Source organism: Equus przewalskii, chromosome 3, assembly GCF_037783145.1.
Source record: "Equus przewalskii isolate Varuska chromosome 3, EquPr2, whole genome shotgun sequence".
Lineage (NCBI taxonomy): Eukaryota > Metazoa > Chordata > Mammalia > Perissodactyla > Equidae > Equus > Equus przewalskii.
In genome coordinates, this window is record NC_091833.1 from 13,654,709 (window position 1) to 13,662,955 (window position 8,247).

Here is an 8,247-nt window from a genome sequence, read left to right on the forward strand (position 1 = left end):
TAGATCCTGAATCTGAGCATTAGCCCAACCAGCACTTTGATCCTAGTTCACTCTTCTCTCACTTGGATTACTGCAATTACCTCTCAACTGATTTTCCTTTTTTCCAAATTTACCACCTCGCTATTTATTTTTAACAAATATCCAGAGTAATCTCATTGAGCCTTAGTTCGGAATTTATTACTCCATACCTAAAAGCTTTGTAATGTTTTCCCACGCTGTGCAGGCCAAAGCCTTCAACTCTGCCTGGATAGCCCCTCTTCCATGTAGCTGCATGACCCTCTCACATCTTTGAGGTTTCAGCCCAAATGTCATCCTATTAGAGACAATTTCCAAAACACCCTATGTAAAATTAATAGCCACCCCCTACACATATCCATTTTCTTCCCGTTTACCCTGATTAACTCTTTTTCCCTCATTCTACTTATCATCAAAGCATATATTATTTATTATGACTCTCCAGAGAGCCCTATATAAGATTGCAACCCCAAACTTCCTTCTACTCTACCCTGCTTAACTGTTGTTTTCCTCCTTAGAATACTTATCAACAAAGAACATATTATTTAATTGGCTGTTTATTTGTTGTGTTAGTTTTCTATGACTTCTGTGACAAGTTACCAGAAACTTAGTGGCTTAAAAAAACACAAGTTTATTATCTTACATGTCTTAGGCCAGAAATCTGACATGAGTCTCATGCTAAAATCAAGATGTTGGCAGGCCTAGAATTCTTTTCTGGAGGCCCTAGGAGGAAATCTGTTTCCTTACCTTTTCCAGCTTCTCAAGGCTGCTTGATTCCTTGGCATGATCATGGCCCACTTTCACCTTCAGAGGCAGCAATGGCTGCTTGAGACTTTTACACATGGCACCGTTCTGACTCTGACGGTTCTGCTTTCTTTTTCCACATTTAAAGACCCTTATGATGACCTTGGGCACACCCAGAAAATCCAGGATGGTCTGTCAATCTTAAACTCAGTTGATTAATTTAATTCCTTATGTAACTGATTCTCCTTTACCATACAGCTCAACATTTTCCCAGATTCCAGGGATTAAAACGTGGGCATTAATCAGGGTGAGCATTATTCTGCCTACCACACTTGTTTGTTTTATCTCTCCGTGGTCCCCAAAAGAATAGAATTATTGAGAGGACAGGGATTTTGTTTCCTTACTGCACTTCTGTGCAGGATTGTTCTTGGTCTGTAGTAGCAGCCCAATAAATATCTCTTGCAGAAATAGAATAGTGAATAACAGCAGCGACCAGCAGAAACTCTAAGATGTAACCACTTCTTGAATTCTCAAGGGCGGTGGTGGCCTCAAGTCATGCTATTGAAGTGTGGTCAGTGGACAGGCAGCATTGATATCATTTCAGAAAGTGTTAGAAATGCGGAACCTCGGGTCCCAGACTGGATCTATTGAATCAGAGTCGGTGTTTTTACAGGCTCCTCTGTTGACACATGAGTAATGTTTGAGAAAGACTGGCCCAACAAATATAAAAATGAATCAATCCATTGATTGGTCCATCTAAGGAGTTTACAGGGATCTTATATTCCATATTTGGGGTGTTGAATGACTGGACACTCAATTCCACTGATGCAAGCATGCACATTTGTGAAATTTCCTTTTCTCCACGTACTAAATCAACTCATTCCTTGAAGTTGTAAAATCCAAGACTTGGATCGCTGTTGCTGACAAGCCTCACACACAAAGGTACAAAATAAAGAGGCCAAGAACACCTAACAGTCTCTGCACCTTTGCCAGCACAAAGAAAAGGGACCAAAACAAAAAAAGGCACTCAACACACAACAACTATATGAATTATTCGAATTCCTTTGCTGAGGGGAAAAGAAATTAAAATACCTTTTTCTCCAAGCCTTTCAACAACAAGAGAAACTTGCAGGAGACTTAAAACACCACTGTTTTTAATCAAGTCTTTTTGACTACTACAGAGGATCAGGCTTTTTTTAAATTATTATTATTGATTATTTTAGGTGTGTGTATAAACGTGTTTGAAAAACATGAAAAGCAAAAGAGGAGTGGGTAATTAGGCAATATAACAACAAAACAACTTTTGATTTTGCTTGGCTCACAATGAGATTAAATGCATTTTGTAAGAAAAGGTGATTACATTATTTTAAATGAATTGAGTGCCATGGCCTGAACTGTGTAGCCTTTGGCTTCCCCTTAGTAAATGGAATAATGGGAGATTTCTCAAGGCTCCTTGTGACAACTCAATGCCTTGGTTTCAGGATGTGCCTTGTTCTCATAAGACTAAATTCATCTCTATTTCCAGAAAGATATTTCCTCTTAAAAGGGACAATATTAGATTCTGTATCCTCTCCCCACAAAATACTAAAATTTCTTTGACTGTAGGGAATTCTAGCCCAGTGCCGGAAATCTATATGCACATCACACACACACACACACACACACACACACACACACACATACCCACACACACATTTATAAACATACTCATTACAGTGCCTTAACACATAGTCCTTTCTTTCCACTCCCTTTTCTGCTAGAATCTAGTTAGGGCTGGCAGGTCAGCTGCTTTGGACTAGGGTTGGCTGGGTCAGTCTCTACGATGAAGTTTGGCTGCTGTTCTGCTTCATCTTTCTGGGACCATGGGCTACCTGGGCATATGCTTTTGAGGCATCAGAGGATAGGAGAGAGAGAGGCATATGAGGACAAGAGATGGCGAAAACCTGTCCCACATTATCTCCTGAGATCAATTTCCTAGCATATGGAATACTTAGTCCTGAAACTTTTAGAAGGTTGACAGATTTGCTAATAGATGTGCTGGCTACCACCAGGATGTGATCTCAGTTTCTTCATCTATAAACTGAGTAGGATGATAACATCACTCAAAGATTGTTTTGGGAATCACAATCCCAAAATGTCTCAGACAATGTTTAATAAACCATTAATTACAACACGACTGGTCCTTTAGAGCCATCTACCTCTCTATTACTTTAACAACAATTTTGCATTAGAATATAATAAATACGAAACTTCAATTTAATCTGTCATATCTCTTCGTTGCTACTTACAGTGTGATATACATGAAATAAAATCTTTGAATTTAAATAAGCACACTTTTGAATTCTGCCTACATCATTTATTGGTTGTGAGATTGCAGTCAATTACTAGCAATGAGCCTTGAAGAAACTTTCTAACAAAGCTGGCAAAATAACGCCTCTCACAATTATTTCAATAGTAAAAGAGGCAATACTTTATTTGTAAATAACTTATCATTGCATTTGGCACATTAAGACATGTAAAACCTACTTGTTCTCTTCAATTTAAAAATTTTATAACTGTAGAAATGATTAATTCATCACATGCATGTTTTGAGGTAATAGCTGGAGTCCTTTCATCTCTGTACATTAAGTTGTACATACTTTGAGTGAGTCTACGGTACAATGTTCATTTGCTACCAAGACGGCAAAATCCTGAAATTCAATAGATTTTTGCAACGTGTTTTCTCTTCCAGAGGTGTATTGGAAGCCTAATGAAGTCTGTTTGTCTTCCCAAACCTGCTATGTCATTAGGAATGACTGACATGGATTTTTTTTTGAGGGGGGAAATTGTCATGAGGTGATCAAGGACAGACACAAATGCTTAAAATGAAACAACATCCTAATTCCATCAGATGTAATATTATGCCATGTAATGTTTAATCAGTTGCAGTTTAACAGAAATTCATGTCGAATTGCACTCTGGACAATCCAGAGATGTTGACGACCATATGCTAAATTCCTCAAGGTGCACTGCGAGGGGCTCATGTGCTTGTTAAGGACATGCCAGGCCATCGGCAACATATGAATTGGATGGCTTCATAACACACGTGCTCTCAGGGGGGAAATTGTAGGCGAAAAATCATCATCTGAAAGAGGAATTTGCATCCTCTCTTGTATAATTTGGAAAGATTATAGTTTCGTATTAAAATTCAATAAAGCCTCAAACTGCATATTGTTGAGCTACGTGTAGAGTTTTTCCGGCATCTCTTAGAAATCTTCAGAAAGATTGTAAACTTTGTTTCTTTAATATTTTATCTATCTTTGGGTTGGATGGCAGTGCAATGAGAGGCCACTGTCGCTATTTAGGCAGAGATCCTCACCATTGTCATCAACATCATCACCAATTTCAAGTCATTATTTACTTAGTTTTGCTGACTGGAGTGATAACCACTTTATGTGCGTGATCGCATTAAATCCTCACGATGTCGCTATGATATTTTCATCACCATTTTATAAATCAGGAGACCAATGCTTAGAGAAATTAATCAGCTTTCTCAAAGTCACACAGCTAATAGAAGGTTGAGCCCAGCTTTTGAACCTGTCTCTATGGCATAGGTTCTTGTCTATATTCCACGTGAATATATGAAGAGAACACATATCTTGAGGAGTTTTATGGATAATGTGATGAAAGTTGAACAAGTCTGTTTCATAATTTTATGTCAGGACTATGAGTCTTATGGAGAATTGAAAAATGAAATTGTATTTGTCTGTCATATAAATGAAAGCCAAGAGTTGTCTGGCTGCCCATGGTCATGAGTTCATGAGCATCTCAGCTTTCTACTCCAACATCTCCATTGATGCCTCTTTCCCTCACAATCCAAATTCATCCATCAGTTCCATACTCTAGGTGGCAGAGTGGAGAAAGCAGGAAAAGAAAGACACATCATCTTCTCTTTGAATATCCTTGATGGCTCTACCTCATTAAACTTACAGTGATCTTTCTCTTGGTGGCACATGGCCTCATCTAGCTTCAACAAACATTGGGAAATACACTGTATTATGTGAGCAGCAACGTACCCAGTTGAAAAGTATGATTCTGTAACTTCAATTGAAGAGGAAAGTAACATTGGACATCACCAGCAATATATACCAAAAATTTAAAGAAATATTACTGTCTGTATATTATGGATAATCTGGATGAGCAGTTTATAAAAAAAAAGTTTCCATGAGATTTCAGGACTCACATTTGTATTCTTGCTTATAAAATTTTCAGTAACAAATAGTATGGTTTTAATTATTAGGCAGTAATGAAGAATGAATTGCAGCAATTCTACTGCATGAGTGACATGCATATGCCAAATGAAGCTTAAATTACATCACACCGCACTATAGGAACAATCGTTTTATAACAATTTGAATAGAGAAAAATGATCACAGTTTTGATTCCCACAGCGTACATGGTAGAATTGACATTTCAATTGCAAAAGAACCTGTGCCGTAGCAATCACATGCCAAGCAGGGGTTTTATTTCAGCCAAACAAGATCTCCTGTCAAGAAAAATCCATGCTTGTCATTGTGAATTTTATTAATGTGCAGGGTGGTTTTATATATTTAATTATGAATTTTTTTGTTTTATAGCTGTTTACTAATGATAAGTCTATGAATTTTTTAACTAGTCTTATGTTTATTGCATAAATAATCATATAGTGAAATTAATTTAAATCAGCATGGGCTTTGTTGGGTTTTTTTTCTCATTCCTTTTAAACAAGTTCATTTACACATTATTCAAATTTCTGAAACACAGACAAGTAAAAAGTGCTTGACAAATGTAAATAATCACTTGTAGTGGTAAAGTCGAGTTTATTTCCTAGTCTCCTCGAAAGCAGACTCATTCACTTCCTGCTATGCTGTGTGATCTCCAGCCTGAGATTAATTGGCACTTCTGTCTCTAATTCCCTCTTCTCGGCATCTATCACTTCCTTCAGTGTCTTCTGTGTCCTCTGTCATTGATCAGGAAAGGTTTAATATCAGTACTCTTGGCTGCTCATTTTGAACCCTTGTGAAATGCAGGGTTTGGGCATTTCATGAAAGAGTGACTGATGGACTGACTAACTGCCCGCTTGAATGAAAGCACAGAGTGGTAGTATAGGTGGGACAAAAGCGGGCAAGAAGAAAGAAAGAAAGTTTGAAAACCTGAAGATCCAGAAAAATGTCCAGAGGAGGTTTATGACTCTTGGTCTTGTGGGGGAATGGAATTGGCCACTCCTAAATGTGTCTCTTTGCCTTGATTATTTTTAAGAACAAAAGACTCTGGAAGAAAACCTCCCCCTAAATGGCTAAAAGAATTTAAGATAAAAGGCCTGCTCCAGGAAGGAGCTAATATCATAAGATAATGTAAGTATAATGTAAAATAAATGTGATAAAACGGCACCCACAAGCCCATTTTTATCAAAGTTCTGTCCCTCCAGTCACATTGCCTATAGGTGGCCCAGCAAACACTTGTTCAGCAAGCATCTGCATTTCCATCTCCATGTAAATTGTCTTCCACCTCTTTGAAGTCCCAAACCACTACCCTCAACACCTTCCTTTGTCTTTAGCTGAAGATAATGCTAAAGGTGGTGGCTTTGGACATTCTGGCAAGTTACTCGGTTTTCCTGGGTTTCTCCCATGTATACATGTTATTAAACTTTGTTTTATTTTCTCCTTTTATTCTGTTTCAAGCCACCTTAATTCTTAGACCACCCGGAAGAACCTAGATGGTAGAGGAATTGTCCTCCTCCCCTATAGTTTCTATGTGAAAAGCTATATGGACAGAGAGACAGGAAGCAGCAAGAGTAGGAGGCACAGTTCAAATTAAAAAAAAATGGTGAGAGGCTTAGATGAAGATAAGAACAATTTCCTTGATGAGGAATCAGAAACTAACAGAAAAGCAACAAAGAGAAGAACTGAAAGAAATGAAGGAATACAAAAGCAATCTCAATGAGGTTGGGATTTCTCCAGAAAACAAGAAAGAAGTGGAGAAGTAACTGGCTGTGAAACCTAGAGGAACCAAGAACAAGTTCTCCCAGGCACAGCTGTTGCCAGGAGCTCTGAAGCATGAGAGCTCAGAGAGTGGCCACAGTGTGAAAAGACTGAAATTGGACCCTGACTCAGATGATAACAATCAAGAGGCTCTGTCCTGCGTGTCTCTTGGAAGTACATCCCTGAGTGGTCCCTCCATCTACTGCCCCTCCACTGCAGTCTGTAATGGCATCCTCCCAGGCTTGGGCATCTAGTCTGGGATAGTGACTCTGAGTCCAGCTCATACAGCAAAGCACTCTCAGTGCCATGGCCTAGATTGTCTCCTCCATCTCCCAAACCAACATCTTCCTTGGGCCAGCCTAGCTTCTGTGTCCTTACCACCGGGAGCTCCTCCCTAAGAGTAGACTGGACAGTTCATTCTGCCTACAGGCATTACCTCCCTCAGTAAACTCTTTTGCTGCTTCCTGTGCACACCAAGACATTTTAACTTCATCTAAAAATGTGCCAGGAGAAAAAATAGGCAGCTAGGACAGACTTGCTGCCCAGAGGCTGGGAGTGTGGTCAGCTCCATGAGTGTGAGCCTCAGCTCCACGGAGCTGCTTCACTGAACTCACTCTGTTCACAGGCTGCCTGAGTCCAGGGACCAAGTGGAACATACTATAAGGGTCAAGCCATTTCAGTTTGTTGCAAGACAGCAATGAGTTGGATAAGGTTTTGCTGGGTTTGAATTACAGTTCAACTTCTCCCTCTGCTCAATCCTGCTTCCTTCTCCTTCCTTTCACATGTAATGATCCTGTATGGGAGAAAAAATAATTTTCCCTCTACCCTTCTAGGTTCTTGGCTAAGACCCCATTGTAATAAAAAGACAGATTAACAGGAGAAAAACAAACAGAATTTTAGTAACATGTATACCTCCTGTATAGATGGTAGATGCTTGGGAAAACTGCTTAACTTCCTGGAATGGCCCAAGTCATGACCTTAAATACCATCTTCAGCCAAAGACAAAAGAAGAGACTGAGGGCAGGGTGCGGTGGGAGGAGTGACACAGTTATGGAAGGTTATCAGGCAAAGCACAATAAACAAGGGCAAGGTTGTTATGCAGATTTAAGTCATTGCCTTCTCCATTGATAAGAGTTTCTAGAGATTTAGTCATGCTCTTCTTCCTGGTCTAGAGAGGGAGACAGCATTACTAATGGTGATTTCCTTATAAATGTAAATGTGTCTTACAAAAGGGTAACTTCTTCTGGGTTTTCTCTCACATTGGCTGTATCTTAAAAAAATAGCCAGCCTAAAATAATCCTTATGCCAAAAATGCATATTTTGGGGTGGCAAATTCTGCTCCCCTTCAATCCCGAAGAAACATCTTGCACCCCAAGCTACATCTCATCATCTGCTTCTGGGGAGCCAAAGCTGTGATCCTGAGTTACCACTGTGTGGCAGGCATTGGGTTGTTGGTCTGCCCTCCCCCTTATTTGTTTCCTCTGACTTG

At 39.3% G+C, this 8,247-nt stretch overlaps 1 pseudogene; it reads left to right on the forward strand.

The window, feature by feature from the left end:
* The first annotated feature begins 1,375 nt into the window (after positions 1–1,375).
* Positions 1,376–7,121, forward strand: LOC103547984 (PSME3-interacting protein pseudogene; annotated as a pseudogene).
* The last annotated feature ends 1,126 nt before the right edge of the window (positions 7,122–8,247 follow it).